The sequence below is a fragment of the Lycium barbarum genome, chromosome 1, assembly GCF_019175385.1.
Source record: "Lycium barbarum isolate Lr01 chromosome 1, ASM1917538v2, whole genome shotgun sequence".
NCBI lineage: Eukaryota > Viridiplantae > Streptophyta > Magnoliopsida > Solanales > Solanaceae > Lycium > Lycium barbarum.
In genome coordinates this window covers 7,190,447-7,211,402 of record NC_083337.1, presented here as the reverse complement: position 1 = coordinate 7,211,402, position 20,956 = coordinate 7,190,447, and the positions used below count along the sequence as shown (strand labels likewise).

The following is a 20,956-nucleotide window of genomic DNA, read 5'->3' as shown; positions in this document are numbered from 1 at the left end:
TTTAAAAACGCGTTCTAGACGATCGTATTTGAGGGAGATTGGGAACCTTTGTACCGCTCCCGAACGACGGTTATATCTCACCGAACCTTCTTCGTTCTCAACTTCACCACCTTAATATAAATTAATTCTTACATAATTTTCTGCCATATTATTTTCGAGGGAATACAAAAGTGGAGAAATGGAGTCTACAAGAGAGAAGTGGAGAATACAAGATAGAAAAGTGGAATCCTCAACTGATATAAAAAAATGAATCACGGACTTCTAAACGTAATAATGCAGGAAATGAAAAAATTAATCTACTGTTTGATTTTACCACTGCATGGCTGATTTGACGATTTGTCAGCCTTGAATTCAAAGTGCAAGGACTATTTGTCAGCCTACTAATAAAGTGCATTGACCAACGTGCCTTGAAATTAAACTTATACTCCCCGTTTACATATAAAGTGCAATGATCAAATACACAATTTGTGACTATTTGAAACACAAGTCTAGACATTTTTTACATTGTCCCCGTGACACACTTAGTTTGTCGGCGCTCTCTTTTAGATCTACGTTGGTGAACCTCCTCTTGTATCACTACCGCATCCTGTAAATTCCATACAAAATAGAAGTTATTTTTGAACTACAATAAAAAAAAGACATAGAAGAATTATACAAGTAGCTGTTCTACGTAAAATCGGACAGCATCTCTCTTGTAACAAGGACTTCCTCCAATACCGTATACCAACAACAACCACCAAAGCAATCCAACAAAAATAAACATTGCTAACAAGACACCACAAGTCATCACATCACTCGTAAGCTCGGATTGGAACCCATATCACCCCTTAAAGACTTCTTAATCTAACTTTATAGATAAAAAACGACCCTGTGGCTCTAAGGTCTATACATCCGGCATAGGAAGGTGTGAGGATCCAACATCAAATGCCATGGAAGACTACGCAAAATAAATAATATAGACACATGAGGTAGCCATTAGATAAATGAAATTAAACAAGATACAAGCTATTTGAGTGGTTAGAATACTCACGTCGGTAAAACTCAGTCTCCTCCCACTTGGAGAGCTATGTCTAGCGAATGCAGGAAAACCAGTTGTCATCCCATAAGAGGTGCCTGTCTGAACAACATAGCGTTGGCCCATACCTGTGAGGCTAATAGGCTGAGACGAAGCGAGTGGCAGAAAAGGCCCCTCATGTGTGATTACGCCCGGTGTTTGGACTCGTGGAACCTCGGGAGCAGACATCAATGAGCTGGACTATCAAAATCTATTATTGGGTAATATGTATCATCAACTGCAGGCATCGATGAGCTGGGCATATCTTGATCAAAACGAACCTCATCTTCATCAACCAACTGGTGATCCACAGGGCCTCGACCCCGTGTGTTGCCTGCTTGGCGTCCTCTACCACGCGCTGCAGGTCTAGGTACATTAGGACGTTGACGACGTGGAACATGCACAGTAGGCGGTTCAACGTACTCCGACGGCAGTGTATAATTTGGAGCGAAACTCAACATCATCCCCAGGGACGCAGCAGCCATAGACTCTGTATTAATGTGGCTAAACTTCTCTGCTAATTCCTTCATTTCATTAGACACGGTGGGATCTTGGATAGTCTCGTGAGCCAACCTGTACGATTCTTGATGTCCTAAAGCCTAAAAAATTAAATAATAAGATTTGACAGTGGTCTAAGACACATATCAAAACATCAAACATCTAAGTCTTAGATGTTTGATGTTTTGATATGTGTCTTAGACCACTGTCAAATCTTATTATTTAATTTTTTTAGGCTTTAGGACATCAAGAATCGTACAGGTTGGCTCACGAGACTATCCAAGATCCCACCGTGTCTAATGAAATGAAGGAATTAGCAGAGAAGTTTAGCCACATTAATACAGAGTCTATGGCTGCTGCGTCCCTGGGGATGATGTTGAGTTTCGCTCCAAATTATACACTGCCGTCGGAGTACGTTGAACCGCCTACTGTGCATGTTCCACGTCGTCAACGTCCTAATGTACCTAGACCTGCAGCGCGTGGTAGAGGACGCCAAGCAGGCAACACACGGGGTCGAGGCCCTGTGGATCACCAGTTGGTTGATGAAGATGAGGTTCGTTTTGATCAAGATATGCCCAGCTCATCGATGCCTGCAGTTGATGATACATATTACCCAATAATAGATTTTGATAGTCCAGCTCATTGATGTCTGCTCCCGAGGTTCCACGAGTCCAAACACCGGGCGTAATCACACATGAGGGGCCTTTTCTGCCACTCGCTTCGTCTCAGCCTATTAGCCTCACAGGTATGGGCCAACGCTATGTTGTTCAGACAGGCACCTCTTATGGGATGACAACTGGTTTTCCTGCATTCGCTAGACATAGCTCTCCAAGTGGGAGGAGACTGAGTTTTACCGACGTGAGTATTCTAACCACTCAAATAGCTTGTATCTTGTTTAATTTCATTTATCTAATGGCTACCTCATGTGTCTATATTATTTATTTTGCGTAGTCTTCCATGGCATTTGATGTTGGATCCTCACACCTTCCTATGCCGGATGTATAGACCTTAGAGCCACAGGGTCGTTTTTTATCTATAAAGTTAGATTAAGAAGTCTTTAAGGGGTGATATGGGTTCCAATCCGAGCTTACGAGTGATGTGATGACTTGTGGTGTCTTGTTAGCAATGTTTATTTTTGTTGGATTGCTTTGGTGGTTGTTGTTGGTATACGGTATTGGAGGAAGTCCTTGTTACAAGAGAGATGCTGTCCGATTTTACGTAGAACAGCTACTTGTATAATTCTTCTATGTCTTTTTTTTATTGTAGTTCAAAAATAACTTCTATTTTGTATGGAATTTACAGCATGGCGGTAGTGATACAAGAGGAGGTTCACCAACGTAGATCTAAAAGAGAGCGCCAACAAACTAAGTGTGTCACGGGGACAATGTAAAAAATGTCTAGACTTGTGTTTCAAATAGTCACAAATTGTGTATTTGATCATTGCACTTTATATGTAAACGGGGAGTATAAGTTTAATTTCAAGGCACGTTGGTCAATGCACTTTATTAGTAGGCTGACAAATAGTCCTTGCACTTTGAATTCAAGGCTGACAAATCGTCAAATCAGCCATGCAGTGGTAAAATCAAACAGTAGATTAATTTTTTCATTCCTGCATTATTACATTTAGAAGTCCGTGATTCATTTTTTTATATCAGTTGAGGATTCCACTTTTCTATCTTGTATTCTCCACTTCTCTCTTGTAGACTCCATTTCTCCACTTTTGTATTCCCTCGAAAATAATATGGCAGAAAATTATGTAAGAATTAATTTATATTAAGGTGGTGAAGTTGAGAACGAAGAAGGTTCGGTGAGATATAACCGTCGTTCGGGAGCGGTACAAAGGTTCCCAATCTCCCTCAAATACGATCGTCTAGAACGCGGTTTTAAAAGCAAAATGGCCATAATTGATCCTAACCTTTCAGCGCTTATCACTGGAAGATATCCAACGTCAATTACGGCCAGGGGATTTCCCATTTACGAGGAAACTCTTATTTCGGACGATGATTCCTTATCGTTATTTCTTCGAAGTCCTGATATATTTAGCAATCATATTAGCATAGCGACACTTGACATGTATGCAACTGTTGAACACTCTACCCATGTTGAAGAACCCACTGACGATGAGTTTGATATTCGAGGTACTACGTATCTTCCCGCTATGAATATTGGGTTTGAAAGAGGTATACTTCAACAAGAAACAATGGTAGGAGTTGGTAGTCATAATCACATAACTTTGGTTGGACTGTGCAGAGCTGTGATAATCCTGGACTGAGTAGTGCTCCAGGTACAGGTGAATTAGGTGGCGGTAGTATAGTTCGATATCGCCCTACTCAAGTGGAGTCATTTACGGAAAGGTAAATATAACAATGTTTTGTTCACTTAAAACCAGTGTTTTAAAAGGCGGGGCGTTTTACATACGCCTCGACGAGGCGTAAGCCTCGAGACACAGGGCGTAAGCCCCATGGGTATTTAATTTTAGTATTTCTTAAAATAATATAATTACAATAAATATTTTTAAATAGGTAAAATTACATAAAAAATAAAAGAAAACTGTAAATAAATGAAATATATATATATGTGTGTGAGCGCGCGCTTGATCCTCACAAAAAAATGATCAAAGCAATCCACTATACACCGCTTATAACTTGTAATTATATATAACATAATTTTACAAGTATAAACAATACAATGAAATAAAAGCTATTATGAAATGCAAACAATTCTAACATTTTAACTTTCAAACACGGAAAAAAACAACAGTTTCTTAAAACACTATTACTATCATACTATTCATTTTATCTCCCTATAAGCAAATAATCAATAAAATTTATCAATATTACAATTAAACATAACTTCTTGATGAACAAAAAATAAAATTATATGATAATTCTGATACATAGGACTTATGACCAATGACAAGTGAAAATGTACAATTCCGGTATGTGTTTTTTTTAAAAGAATTAAGTGATATTCACCCTCATGACGTTCTCAATAGTAAATATCCAATACTTACGACTTGTTATATGAGTTACACCCAATCTTCTATTTCTATACATGAAAAACTATTAAGTATCATTATTTTGTTAAACAATTATGAGGGTGAATGATTTAATTAAGGAATTTAAAATATAATTTGTATAAGAACTGTTAGGCGAGCCCTGGGCGTTGGGCGTTAGGCGTGTTTAGGGCGTACGGTTGGGCGCTTAGGGCGTAAGCCTCATAGGAACTAAGCCCGCACGTTAGCCCCAGGGCGTTTTGCCACTGTCCTGACACTGCCTTTTAAAACAATGCTTAAAACTAGGAAACTTCTATCTAATTGTTTTTTTAGATTTGAACGCCTTGAATTTTGCTATGTTTTGTAGGTGTAACGATTTGAAGAAAACCACCGTATTGACTCAGCTCACACAAATTGTGAGCAACAACGATGTAGCTAATGATCAATCAGATGAGTCAGATAGTGATATCCCATTAGATCACGAAGAAAACAGACGACGATCACTCATCTGATGATGATGGCCATTCTTATGAAGACGTTACTGCCCGAGGTGATGGTAACATTAGCCATCATTCTACTGCAATTTTCTATTTGGATAACACAGAAGAAGACCCGGATGATTTTGCCTTTATGAGAGATGACGGTCCAGTTCGGCCTGTACTTTGGGATCGTAAAAAACCTGAATTTATCAATTCAGGCTAGTATGGTGGCAATGAATATTCAAAATGTTTCATTTTGTTTGTTGGCCCATGGGGTTGATAATTTTTCCTTGTATTATGCAATTAGTATGTTATTTCAGAACAAGCAGGAAATGAAAGGCGCAGTCAAACTATATCGCCTCAAAGAAAAGAAAGAGTTCATTTCTGATTAGTCCAAAGGTTATTTGCAAGCGTCATATGTTGGGATGTGAGTGGATGATCCGTTTTAGAGAAATTTCAAGTGGTATGTGAAGGCAGGCAAAATGGTTATCCCGGACAGTTGTCTCACAGATGATTACAGGATGGATCATTCCAATTTGAACAGTCACCTGGTTTGCTACTACGTTGATACCATATATTATGGTCGACCCCACAATCAGTATTAAGTCAGTTCAGGAAAATAAAAGGGTTGTATGCGTTTACTGGACAAAAGGGGCGTAAGAAAGCTTTTGAAATGGTATATGGAGATTTTGAAAGCTCTTTTAAGATATTGCCCCGATACATGGCTGCCCTACAATATTTCCAATCCGGGGACCGTTGTTGAGTGGGAGCACCAGTTAACAACAACGCAAGCGAACACATCTTCAAGTTTCTTTTCTGGACTTATAAACCAAGCATCGATGGTTCAAAAATTGCAGGTCGGTCATTTGAATAGACGACACTCATCTGTACGGTAAGTATGAGATGAAACTGTTAATTGCTGTTGGAATTAATGCAAACAATAACATTTTTTTCACTTGCATATGTTGTTGCCACGCGAGAGCTTTGAGTCTTGGACATGGTTCCTTGTTGTTGTTGTGGAGACATGTTGTTTGTGGGAGACAAGGAATTGGAATTATTTCTGACCGTCATCAGGGCATCTTGCAATGTGTCCAAACACATGATTGGTTACAACCACCATCCACACCACCATAGGTTTTGTGTTCACCGTTTGAAAGGAAACTTTAATAAAAAGTTCCTCAATAGTGACCTTGAGCAGCTAATGTGGCAGGCGGCTACAGAGCACCAGAAGAAGAAGTATAAAATGAGGATGGAACAAATCAAAAGATTGTCACCTCCAACGCATCTATAGTTAAATAATCTTCCGGAGGAGAAATGGGCATTGATTAGTGACAACGGTCACAGGTGGGGGCTATGACAACGAATGTCTCCGAGTCTTACAACGATTTATTGAAGAAAAGCTCGTGGATTGCCTGTTACTGCCATGGTCCGTCTAACGTTTAAAAATCTTGTTGATCGGTTTGTTAAGAGAAGCTCCCTTGCTGCTTTGTTGATTGCGGATAAAAAGTCTTGGCCGCTCGTTGTTGAAAAGAAGTTTGACGAATACTGGGAGAGGTCCCTAAAGCATACTGACATGCAACAATACAATGCAGCTGAAGGGGTCTTTGAGATTCTGACATTTGCACACGAAGGTAAGGCGGAAATATCCATAAAGTCTCTGCCGAAGGAAAAAGTGTTCGCATGGGAAGTGGAGAAATTACCATATGCCTTGTTCACATGCCACTAAATTTTGTGATATCCGCGGAATTCAGCCAAAGACCTATGTTAGCAAGTACCACTGTTGCAGGTATTACAAACAAACGTACAATGGAAAATTTTCACCGTTGGGTGATGAGGCATATTGGCCGCCTTCTCCCTTCAGTCTAATTGCAAACACTGAATACGACGCGAACTTCAGGAGCGCGGAGTATAAACTAGAAAGGAGGAATGATTAGCTCCTGCTCTCATGGCTAGGAAGTGTAGTACGAGCAAGCAAACAGGTCATAACAAGAATCGCTGCCCGACAAAAATCAATAGTTATTGTTTCTTGTTGGTTTTTATGGTTTTTCCTAAGTTGTACGATCGTTGTTTCCTTATGTAATCTTCCAAGAATATGTTGTTGTCTTTATTGTAATAAATATATAATATGTCTTGTGGTGTTTAATTACGTATTTAATTTAACATTTACTATTCAGATAATGTGTGATGTTTATTTAATTTATATTTTAGTATTTTTTTTTTTATGTTCCACATATATCACACATTTTAAATTATTGTATGACTTTGTTTGAGTTAGATTATTTGTTGAGTTAATTATTATGACTTGTGGCGTATGTTTGATTTAAAAAAAAAAACTTCACTGAATTTTTTTTTGAAAAGAACTAGGCGGATATAATTTATATTTGTAAAACGTGGACCAACCAACGTTTTACAAATACTTTTTTTTTCTAAATCGATATCTGACAAATGAAAAAATATTGGGTATAAGGTAGCCCCTTCACAATAAATCCCCTTTGGTTTATCGTGGAAAGGCAACCCCCTTTGGTTTTTTTTTTTTGGGCAAATTAATGCCCTTTAGGCTTCGGACTCGCAGGTTTCCCATGGAATTAGTCGAGTGTGTGCAAGCTAGCTCGGCCAGCGCAAGTATAAAAATACATAATCGCATTACAGGCAATTAGGTTTTTGTACATCTACAATAGTTGAGTGTGCTCAGGTGATCATTTGTGGTTATGACTCCATATACTGGTTTATATAATGTGAAGTTGTATATAAATGTAAACTCTTGGAGATCATTCTTGTTAATCTTTGTGGAGTATAGCTCAAGTAAATCGGATGTTCTACGAAGGGAAATTGTGCCCTATAGATTCCAAAGTGGGAATAGTCTTTAACGAGCCATGTTTGACAAATCACAATAAATAACTATTTGTTTTACGAAGTTAGACTTGAATTGGTTCCACTTTGAATACTTCTGTCTCTGACTAAGAAGAGACTATGGGTTCTTACTTCATTATTTGTCTTGTAGTTCTAGATTATGCCTCTTAAATTTTAATGAGGGAGATATGTTTGTCGCGATAACTATGGGGACAAATGCATCTTTGTTAGTGCAGTCTGCCAATAATGATAAAAAAATAATTTCATTCAACTTATTATTTCAATTGAATTGAGATTTTTGTCTACCCTCTTATTTTATATTGCAAAATTTGAAAACTTGGAACGGAAGGATTCAAACCTCTGAATAGCGGGACCAGAACTCGTTGGCTTACCACTTGGCCACGTCCCATTTAGATTTCTATTCGAAACTAATAAAATATATTGCTAGTTTTGTCAATTCCAATAAATTAATCAAATTCAAAATTTGATTCAGATAGGAATCCAAAAGGTGGTAGGTAGTTCTGACCTGCTAAATTATAATCTAGGCCAGGACTCAGTTGAAGTGTTGATGCTTAATGAATGAAATGTTGTGGTTCTTTAAAGACTGATCTTTTTCTCCATATATGATCAAGGATTTTTGCCTACTTATACTTTTCTGCTGCTTGTTATACAGTACTGGAGGTCTACTTGGTATATGCGGAATCGAACATGAGAGTGGAAAACTAGTTGAAACGAATCAATCAACACCGGAGAAGAAGAAAATAGTGGTGCTTGGAACAGGATGGGCTGGTACCAGCTTCCTAAAAGATCTTGATATTTCTTCCTATGATGTTCAAGTGGTTTCGCCGCGAAATTATTTTGCGTTTACACCTCTGTTACCTAGTGTCACATGTGGAACAGTCGAGCCACGAAGCATCGTGGAGCCAGTTAGGAACATAATAAAGAAGGTAAAGACAAGTTTTGATGAGGAACTTGTTTCGGGTGTCCAACACAAACAACTTGGAGCCTATCAGAATCTCCGGTTTTTTGTTTTTCATAGCATTTACTCCCTCTGTCCCAATTTATGTGACACTCTTTCCTTTTTAGTCAGTCTTTGAAGGATGGACATCTTTTCATAGTTAGTAACAATTTAACTTTACACTTCTATTTTACCTTTAATGAAATGATTTATAGCCACAAGAATTTCTATGGCTTATTTAAGACCACAAGTTTCAAAAGTCTTCCTTTCATTCTTAAGCTCCGTGCCCAGTCAAACACTTTCACATAAATTGGGGCGGAGGAGTAGTTGTTTCATTTGAAGATTTTTCTGCCTCTTCCTGTTTAATTGTTGTTATCTGGTCTGGCAGAGAAGTGGAGAGATTAATTTTGGGAAGCAGAATGTCTGAAGATTGATCCAGAAAACCACACAGTATTTTGCCGTTCTGGTATCAGTGATAATTTGGCGGGACATAATGATTTCAACCTACAATATGATTATTTGGTTATAGCAGTTGGAGCTCAAGTGAATACTTTCAACACCCCAGGTGTAATGGAACATTGTCACTTTCTGAAGGTAGCATTTTCTTTCATAAAGCCTTTCTTAACTGTGATGCATGGGATTTCTGCCCTATGTTGCTCGGACTCTGTGAAAATGCTGCCGCACCCATGTCGGATCCTCCAAAAATGAACTACTTTTGTTTTGGGCTTTTTCCATTTTTGGCCCGTCAGCCGAAATTAATTACTGGCGCTAGTCAAAATATACAAAACTATACACTGATTCTGTATATTATATGTATATTATATATTATATGTATATTTATTTATAGGATATGTATTTATTTGTGTATATATAGGATATGTATTTATTATAGGATATGTATTATTTGTGTATATATACTCAATATGCAAAGCCTATATATTTTCTTGGCTATTTGTAAATTAGATCACTGAAAGGCATTGGACTGTAATTATTTCTTTTGTTTTTTGTTGGTGCGCACCTGGTGATATTAGTGAAGAGTTGGAACAACATTTTCTACCCTGCAAGGGAGGCGTTCTATGCATTTTTGAACCTGATAAGATTGGGACATCTCATATTTTTCTCGAGGTGCTAAATTTTTCCTTTCTCTGAAGATAAATGAATCATGTCTTGTACAGGAAGTGGAAGATGCTCAAAGGATACGCAGGACAGTAATAGATTGTTTTGAGAAAGCTGTTATTCCCGGCCTAAGTGAAGAAGAGCGAAGGACCAACCTCCATTTTGTTATAGTTGGAGGGGGTCCAACTGGAGTGGAATTTGCCGCTGAGCTACAATGACTTTGTTCATGAGGACTTAGTTAAAATATACCCTTCGGTTAAAGATTTTGTGAAGATAACACTCATCCAGTCCGGAGATCATATCCTGAATACGTAAGATGCACCATTCCGAGAATTACTTTACCACTGTTTTTAATGCATGCTAGGCAATGAATGTTGCTCAGACTTTCTAAAAATATTGCAGAACCTGAGTCGGATCCTCCAAAAATGCACTACTTTTGGAGATCCAACACGCCCCTGACAGACTTTTTGAAGAGTCTGAGCGACATGACAACCTTTTTGGTGTCAATGTGATGTTAAAAGATTTGAGAGTAAGGAAGATAGAGAGGTGTAAAGAGAGTCAAATCCCTTATGCGGGGTCGGATGTGGAAATGGTGTGGATGGTCAAGTGATGAAGAACAAAGCACAAACATAAGTTTGGTTCTAGTTGGTAGACTTCGTGTTGGGTGAGAAACTTGGAAGTTGTGCTTGAAGCTACACGACTTCATTTTGAAGACCTAGCAAAGATAAACCAGCTTCTTTAAGACCAATTATCTATAGCAGATATATGCATTATTTAACATCCTACAACATGTCAAAGTCATCGAACAGGGAAGTAAACGAGAGGTTGGGAGCCAGAAGGAAAGAAGATCAAGAGTATAAATTTAGAGTTTTAAGGGGGCTTTTACAGATCACATAGTGAAAACCTGCAACACATTCACCTAATACACATGATGTCCTTATTGCGGGCACACCTTTATTATACTCCCTCCATCCCAATTTATGTGACACTCTTTCCTTTTTAGTCGGTCCCAAAAAGAATGACATCTTTCTATATATAGTACTTAACAATTTAACTTTAGACTTTTCATTTTATCCTTAATGAGATGATTTATATCCTCAAAAATTCCTATGGCTTTCTTTAGACCATAAGCTTCAAAAGCCTTTCCTTTTCTCATAAATTCCGTGTTCAGTCAAACAATTTCACATAAATTGGGACGGTGGGAGTACCACACATACACTTCCTAATAGAGTTTTTTTTTTTCTTGTTTGGGAAAACTAGAGACACATGTGGCATTCCATTCGTTGAGTTGCAAAACTCAAAAATGTTACTCCCTCTGTCCCAATTTATGTGATATAGTTTGACTATGCACGGAATTTAAGAAAACAAGGAAGACTTTTGAAATTTGTGGTCTAAAACAAGTCATAGATATTTGTGTGGTTGTAAATCATTTCATTAAGGGTAAAAGGGGAAGTTTTCAGTTAAATTATTTCTAACTATAGATATGTATCATTCTTTTTTGGGATAGAATAAAAAGGAAAGTGTATCACATAAATTGGGATACAGGGAGTATTGTTCTAGAGGGTTGTCGTGTTATTTGTTTGGAGAATAGAATCAATTTTCAGATCATAATTTCTACTCACTTAAGACACAATTTCAATGAGATTGAATCAACAGCGGTGTGAAATCACAATTTTATGTCTTTGCAGATATGATGAAAGAATAAGCTCATTTGCTGAACAGAAATTTCAAAGAGATGGCATTGAGGTTTTGACAGGTTGCCGTGTCATTAGCGTCTCTGATAATTTCATCAACATGAAAGTAAAATCTACAGGAGAACACGTTGAAGTACCCTACGGGATGGTTGTATGGTCAACTGGAGTTGGTACCCGCCCATTTGTGAAGGATTTCATGGAACAAGTTGGCCAGGTACTTTGCATTTTTTCTGTCTTGTTAGGGTTTGTCCAAAATTTCCTACCTTATTTGGGTTCTACCATAATTGTGTTTTACTTCAAAAAGGATTTCTTGGTAGAAAAGGTTTTCTTGTGGAAACGGACTTTTTTTTCTCATACACAACACAATAACATCCGCAATGTACAAGAGTCTTGTTTAGGGGATATTATTCTCTCAATAGGGTTTATGCTTTTTATATTAGTTGTTCATATGTAGGTCACTTGACCAATTCATATCAATATTACGCTTTTTAAGTATATTTTCTTTGTTGTCTGATTCATCGTCATTCAAGTTTACAATTGTTAGCTTCTGCATGACGCCCCTGTTATTTCGATCCCAACATGTCTTAGTGTTCATGGGGTTCTTTTACCAAATGCTTACTTAAAAGTTACTCTTTTTGCCTTTTATATTCTGTGATTTGCAAGCACTGCAAGTTTAAATTAATTATGACCATTTAACATTTTTGTTTCTCCTTTTGCAGGAAAAAAGACGTATTCTAGCAACTGATGAATGGTTACGAGGTAAAGGGCTGTAGTAACGTGTACGCTCTTGGTGATTGTGCATCTGTAGATCACGTAAAGTCATGGTAAAGAAGCCATTGTTCAAATAACTATACCAAAATATTTCCTCAATATGATCTATAGTATAATCAATTCTTTTTCTGCATTATATTTTTTCTAGATCTTGACAGTTAGTCCATGCTTTAGGTCCGTATGGATGATAATTGCTAGTTTATTGTGCCATTATAAATGGTTTCAAAAATGATTCTATGAGCTTGAGTGTTTCATTTCATCATTCTTTCATAAAGGAATTGGATCTGTAGATATTCGTTCTAGATAATGGAATACTAAATTGCTGTCTTTATACATTCCCCCTAAATTTTCATTTGTGAAATTATGCGGTTTAGGAAGATATTTCGGCCATTTTTAAAGCTGCGGATAAGGATGATTCTGGAACTTTGACCATCGAGGAATTCCGAGATGTCCTGGATGACATAATTATCCGTTATCCTCAAGTGGACTTGTATCTGAAGAACAAAAAGTTGTTAGCGGCAACAGACTTATTAAGGGATTCAGAGGGAAATGAAAGAGATGAGGTAGATATTGAAGGTTTTGAATCGGCCCTTTCTCATGTAGATTCACAGATGAAAAGTCTACCTGCCACAGCTCAGGTACTTCTTACGTAGTTCGGCTTTCATCCCCCCTCCCTTGTTTCACTCCATCTTCTGCTTTAGTAGATGTTTGGACATAGATTTTGTTGAAACTTGGAAAAAAGAGTTTTGAAGTTGAAGATAAAAAATGATTTTTGTATGTTGAAGTTGTGTTTGGACATGCATTTCACTTGAAAAAAGTTAAAAAGTTCTGTGACCGGGAAAAGAACTTTCACTTGAAAAACTGGTGAAAACTAATTTTGAAACATGGAAAAATCATCTTAGAAAACAAACCAAAAATCAGTCCCATGTGTAAACAAATAATGTTTTGAAAAAATAATCTAGAAAAAAGAAAAACATTTCTATGGACAAACGGGGCCTTAGTTCCATTTCTTATCTTTGCACATGCTAGGTTGCTGCTCAACAAGGTACATATCTTGCTAGATGCTTTAACCGCTGGGATCAATGCAAAACTAATCCTGAAGGCCCTCGCCGTTTTAAGAGCTCTGGACGTCATCAATTTCTACCCTTCGGGTATATGCTTACCCTTTCAAAACCTTTCCTTTCCTTATTTTCCTTGTTGGCATGGAGGCATACTAGGATACAGTGGCCGAGCCAAGATTTTTACTATGGAGATTCAAAATATAAAGAAGTAAATAGACGAAGAAGCCAAGGGGATTTAACATATAGTATACAACAACAACAACAACCCAGTGAAATCCCACAACGTGGGGTCTGGGGAGGGTAGAGTGTACGTAGACCTTACTCCTACCAAGGTAGGACGGCTGTTTCCGAGAGACCCTCGGCTCAATAAAAACATAAAAAGAGGTCAGATACGGCTAAGAGATTCAAAGCAATATGGAAATGAAGTAACGCAAGTGACACAGATAACATAGAATAATCAAAGCACAGGATTTAACATATAGTATATATACATAAAAAATAAATCGACCTATCTACACATTGTAATTTTCCACCGAAGGAGTGTCAATTGATTCCCCTTCAACCAAGGTGGCTCCGCTGCTGGGATAGCCAACTGCTGTGTTCTTGTTCTACTTCTATACATGGCAATTGCTAGTTCGTTGCATTTTCTATAGGGGTGAAGCTGAAGTATGATCAGAATTTCATTCTTTAGAAATTGGTCTTCCATACAACAGAATCTGTTTTGTTAAAAAACCATTTTTGTCTTTAACAAAAGAACAGAAATGTGGTCGCCAGCCCTTGATCATTTCTGCTTCTGTCTGCTGTCTGTTTAACGTAAAGAACCATTGAGATTATACTTATCACTATATCAGCAATTTTTTGGATTTATTAGCTGCTCATGTAGTTTATCGACACTCTGATATTGGCGTCTGACCTCCTTTTCCCGTTGTTAAATAGATACATCATCTTTCCAATAAATTTTGTTATGCTACCATGACCGAATATCTAATGGTTTTAACGTAGGCGTCAATCCTCTCTTTTAGGTATCTTTGGCTTAAGAATATGTTCTATTTCAGGTATCGCCATTTAGGGCAATTTGCCCCTTTAGGTGGGGATCAAGCAGCAGCAGAACTTCCTGGAGACTGGGTTTCTATGGGCCATAGTACACAGTGGCTATGGTATTCTGTGTATGCAAGGTAATAATTGACAGCCTCCGTGAGTATGACTTATTTATCATATTAAGTTAGTTACTCCCTCGGTTTCAACTTACGCATCCCTTTCAGTCTATTTAAAAAATTATGCCTCTTTCTATATTTAGCAAGTTTTTAGTTTCAACATCCACATTTTACCCTTAATCACTCAGAATGACGTAACTTACATAGACCTTTAGTTTAAGATGATAAGATTCAAAAGTCTTTCTTTACATTCGTGAACTTTGTGCCTAGCCTAGTCAAACTAAGACATAAAATGGAATGGAGGGAGTGTGTCTTTTCTTCCTTCTATATTCAAAGAGTCTAAATATGGTAAATTCTATTTGCATTTCAGCAAGCAAGTTAGCTGGCGCACGAGGTACTTAGTGGTCGGTGATTGGGTAAGAAGATACATTTTCGGGAGAGATTCAAGCAGGATTTAACGAGTTCAACTCCATCTAGAAGGTGGTGCGTGTTATGCACTGTTTTGCTGACATGTTTGTTTTGTAAAGTTTATGCTTGTATCCGGTTACAACAGTTGAAGCCGGACATCAATTTATGTTGTTTTAGAATGTACATATCACACGCCACTGTATCTCTTTCCATCACTTCCTGGAGAAATGTACCACGAATCTCGCAAATTTGATTGTATGAACTTATTTTTCTGATTAGCAATTGCAAACTTGATTGTTTAAACTTGTTTTACTGATTAGCAATTGACTAAGATTTTGAGGTTTCCAATATGGTTTTAGAGCAGAAGCATAATTTTATTTCAAAAGGAGCCATTGAAAGAGCTTGAAACTCAAGTTCGAAATTTCGGATTTCCGCAAGGGGGCTCCTTTTCGAGTGGGTTTATTTTAAAAGACCAGAAATGTTTTGAGGATTTCATACTTGAAATCTGGGATAATTTGGTGAAGTTTTTCAATGATTTTGGTGGAGATTTACATTCGGGTTAACATGAGGATGATGAATAGTTGATTTTTTATTTTTTAAAAGCCACATGGTAATTTTTAAAATGAAAAAATAAGGCAAATAATTTTTTAATTCAGTAAATATAGGTCTGCTAACGAAAAGGGTTTATGCACCATTTGTGTAACGGCGGGGTATATATATGCCCCACTTTTTAACGAGGGTTATATCCGCTTTACTTCGCAAAATTGAGGGGTATATTTGCCCCTTTTCTGTAGAAACAATACAATAGTGAATCACGGGAAACAACCAACCAAACAGGGGGTTACTGACTCAATTAATTTAGATTTGCATAGTAAAAATTCACTTTGAGGATTTTCGCGGTCTTTACCAAAGTGAACTTTATGCTCTACGGTCAAACCTCAAACCTTTGATTAAAGATGAAGGAACCTTTACGATTTCCACCAAACTTTCAAGATTAATTCCAAGATTGTTGTAATACGTTTGCTTTTAAATTCCAAGACTATTGCAATTCATTTCGTTCTTATCTGTCTCCGTCTATGAGACATATTATATTACTACTTAATATAAGAGGGAATCAGAAATTTTTTGTAGTCCTCACAGGGCTACCTTTGTAATTTCACTTTTTTCTCATTCAATAAATGCATTGCACGTATTGTCCCTTGCTGTGATGAATCATCAAAAATAAAGTCAGTTTCAATTTTTTTAAAGCCTCCATTGTTTCCATTTGGTTTCCAGCATCTTCCACGATCTGAGGCCCAGGTAAAATTGCTTTTCCTCCTTGTTAATGTCTTTTGATCAATTAAAGGGTTTTAGCTTTTGTTTCTAACTTATTTACAGATCAACCTTCTTCATCTCTATATCTTTCACTCTTTTTTCAATTTCATTGTATTCTATATTAAATCCATATATTGAAATCAAGAAATAGTTGGAGTGTTTGTGTGTGCTGGTAACCCCTTTAGTTAAAAGTTCAAACTCATATTTTTTCTGATTGTTTTATGTATTTTTTCTTTTATTTTTGTTGCAAGTGTTTTTGGTGCAAGGTGTGGGTGCTCCCGGGAAGGGGGGGGGGGGGGGCTGTTGGGTGAGTTAGAATAGAAAAGGCAAAAATGGAGAAGATATTGAGACTCTTCATTGGCTCAATTCCCATCTTTTTTCCTTCTATATCTCTATCAAAATTCTCTATCAACCCTTTTACTCCCTCTTTATCAAATTGCTCTAACCCTATTATCTCTGCCTTTCCTTTATTTCACTCTTTTTGCTTTTCCCCATTTTACAGTATCTACGACAAAATATGGAATATAGACTTAATATTACTGAAATAACTCCGGAAACAAGAGAGTGGACATGCAAAGTACAGCTAATTGAAAAAGCTAGAGCAAGACAAAGTAAAGATGGGCGAATACGATTTCAAGTCATGATTGCGCAAGATGAGACGGTAATCTTTCCAATAATTTATAATTTCTTTCTTATTTTAATCTATAGTATTTTCAATACGTTTTGATGTTAGATTTGGTATTTATTTCACATTAGAATTAGAGAGTATTTATTCATATATCGTGGGTATTCATAGTGTTTAATCAAGAACTAGATAATTATTATGAAGACTGTTTTGTGTTTCAGATAATCAAGAACTGATAATTATCAAATATGTGTTGAAGGGAGTACTTTGGAAGATGAAGTTTGTTCGGTATAATCCATTCATTTTATTAGATGCTTACGTCTTATGTGTTACCATGGAGCTTTAATATCTATTTAACTGATTATTTTTTGTAAATACAGGAAGAATAAGTTGCAGTTGTTTTGTATGGAGATGACATAAGAAAATATGAAAAGAAGTTCACTCCCTTCAACACAAGTTAGACCACCTCTGCCCTATGGAATTCCTATCAATAGGTTTGAATGGGTTCTAGATAGATTTACTGTTATTGAACAAGTAAAGGGAGACAATGTAGAGGATCCACCATTGTCTTCTCCAACAAGATTAAACACAGTATCTTTATCGAACCTGGACCAAGAGCCACGTCACATGGAATTCGGTAAGGAGTACTTCACTATGTATTTTAAAGTATACTTATATGTCGTTTCATGAAATAATATTCACAACATCCCTACAAATAGACATACTTGCTGTTGTCGTGAGTTGTGGTGCAATAAAGATTGCTGGTGTCCATGGAAACAAATGTCGACAAATCATTGTCATGGATACAAAGTAAGTTCACTAAAATTCTACTTATTTGAAAATTGCTAATAATTTTAAACATAATGAATTTCATCACAGTTCTTATTTATAGCATGGTAATGATGATTGCAAATGTGCTGATTCAGAGAAAGGAGTTACTATCATTATTGTACCTGAAGAAAATAGACCACATATGATATCTGAAAATGGAAATCAGGATGATGAGAATGTTAATTGTTTCAAAAAAAAAAAAAATGGGGATGATGAGATCTTATCATTAGATGGTGATCAAATTCTTGATAGTTCATGTTCCCTGTCAGTGGAGAGTGATTCCAGTAGTTTATGTGCGGATGATTTTATAAGTTTTGACATAGCGTCTGATATAGAGGATCAGAATTTGGTAGATCCTCAGCAGTTAGCCGCAATATTTTGGAGTGGATTATATATCCCTTTGGGGATTTACATCTGTGTGTGGAAGGAGACCGGAAATGGAAGATGCGCTTGCAACTATTCCTAGGTTCTTGGCATGTTGCAGTAGGTTAACACTCAGTATGAAAAGATAATCAATTTTCTAAATCTTGAATTGAGAATGAATATAGAGGATTTATACAGACAATCTAAACTAATTTCAGATTGAGGCATATTTATTCATTTATAAATTTCTAGCTAAATGAAAAACATAAATTTAATAGCTTGATCCTGTTGTAGAAAATAAGAAATCACATGGTAAAAAACAATAGATAGCAGATTATGCAGATCTTCATCTTTATGAAGAACTAAGGCAATTATAATAAAGAACTAAGACAACAGGATCTTCATCTTGTGAGATATCAACTTTCTACAAATAAAATGTCCAGCTAATTCTTTTTTCACACAATCTAAGACCTTTATCATGGATAATGGTGTAACGTTAGGGAATCTTAGTTAATTTTGCAATATTTGGATAATGGTGTAACATTAGGGAATCTTACGGAAAATATAATGCTTGAAGGTAAATTTGGAAGAATAAACGAGATTAAAGTTGTTTCTCAAAAATACAGGCAGATTTTATGTTCCCTTCCAGTAATGATTCTCCTTTAATTCATAGGGTCGCTATATTTTCTTGTTCCAAAATCATAGAGTAGAAAACAATGGATAACAGATTACACAGATCTTCATCTCAATGAAGAACTAAGGAAACAGGATCTTACAGATAAAATGTCCCGCTAATTCCTTGTTCACACCATTTAGGACCTTTATGATGGATAATGGTGTAACGTTACGGAAACAATTTTCAACTAAATGAACAAGATTTCATCTTTTACAAAGGATTTATATAAACAGGCTCAGCTAATTTGGGAATGAGATATAGTTATCAACTAATAAATTTCCAACTACAGGTTGATTCAATTCTTGGTTTTTGAGTAACTGAATAGATTTTGGGATAAAGAAGAAGAAGAAGAAGAAGAAGAAGAAGAAGAAGAAGAAGAAGAAGAAGAAGAAGAAGACGAAGAATTTAAAGAAAGTGGAAAAAAATCTTACCTTTTTTGTGCTTTCAGGTGAATTTTGTACTAAAAAGGTTGTTGGTGTTTACTACTACTTTTTTTGCTTACCAGATCTCACTAAAAAATTGCCATTTTCAACAATCAGAAGTTTAATAGGAGCAAGGTAAAGATAGGTAACTTGATCTGTCACAACCAAAAAAGTATAGTAAGTCATAATATGAATGTCACTAGGCTGAAGTCAGGGTGACGCTACAAGTTCGACATATTCCGGTAATGATAATCGCAAATGTGCTGATTCAGAGAAAGAAGTCAGTATTATTACTGTACCTGGAGAAAGTAGGCCACATATGATATCTCAAAATGAAAATGAGGATGATGAGATCTTATCATTGCACGGTGATCAAATTCTTGATAGTTCATGTTCCCTACCAGTGGTGAGTGATTCCAGTAGTTTATGTGTTGATAATTTATAAGTTTTGATGTAGATATAGACGATCAGAATTTGGTTGATGTCAAACTTATAGCTAACAAGGGTGGAGATCTGGTAGAAAAGTCTCTGGTCAAAGTTGATGAGCAGATTACGGATGGCTCCAGCTCAAAATCATCTGCTGAAGTTGTGGTTCAGCCACCCTCAGCAGTTAGCCACAGTATTTTTGAAGTGAATTATATACCCCTTTAGGGATGGATTTACATCTGTGTGTAGAAAGAGACCGAAAATGGAAGATGCGTTTGCAACTGTTCCTAGGTTCTTAGCATGTTACAGTAGGTTAACTAATACAGGACTGCAGTAGTTTGTATGATAGGCATCTATAAACGGTTTTTAAAGTTGAAAAGCTCAGATATAGTTTAAAGTTATATAGACGTTGGTTAGATTATAATCTTGTTGACTTCTTAGCCTATACCCATCCTTATGTTTGTTGCATAACAAAGGAACAACAATATTTTTTTTTAATTCTGTCATTCTTGCAACTGTGATCTATAAATACGGTTTTCCGTGTGATATAACTTGGCATCTCCGCTTCTTCTCTACAGTATGCATCATTGTATTTTTACCTTATGGGAGGATTTTGTTGAGATTGATGGAAGCGACCTAGCTGCACAAATTGAAGAACATCCAATAATCCTAGCAAAACGAATTGCACGGTCTTCATATGCTGGTATGAACTAGATTTTAATTTTTCCTCTGTATATTAAAAATATTAATTGTTTTTACTTATACTATGTACAACACAGGAACATCCTTGACAACAAGATACAATTCTGTAATATTGATAAATCCATCCTATCCACAGGCTGCAGAATTGATGAACTGGTATGGGATAAATATGTGACTAATAGTACAATCATATACAAAAAGCGAACTGTGTATATACCCAAAATAATATGACTACGTTCATTTACAGGGCAAAAGAGAATGAAGAAATGTTGAGCACATATACGCAAAGAAGTTCTCCAGAAATAGCTTCATCGCCAATTCTTATATCACTAAATGATGAGGCGATACCTATAGGAAATATCCAAGCACAACCGGCGGTATATGTCCAACAAATGCTACTATATATTTAGATTCGATACCATTACCAGCAACACAACTAATCTTATGCACTTTTCTTTTTTGAATAGATGCAATCTTTTCATGTTGAAGGTAAAATATCGTTGTTGGATGATGAGCAGTTGTTTTACGAGTTGATGTGTTCAAAATGCAAGAACTTTGT

General features: G+C 36.5%; 1 pseudogene; it reads left to right on the top strand.

The window, feature by feature from the left end:
* The first annotated feature begins 8,082 nt into the window (after window positions 1-8,082).
* On the top strand, window positions 8,083-15,341 carry LOC132609057 (external alternative NAD(P)H-ubiquinone oxidoreductase B1, mitochondrial-like; annotated as a pseudogene).
* The last annotated feature ends 5,615 nt before the right edge of the window (window positions 15,342-20,956 follow it).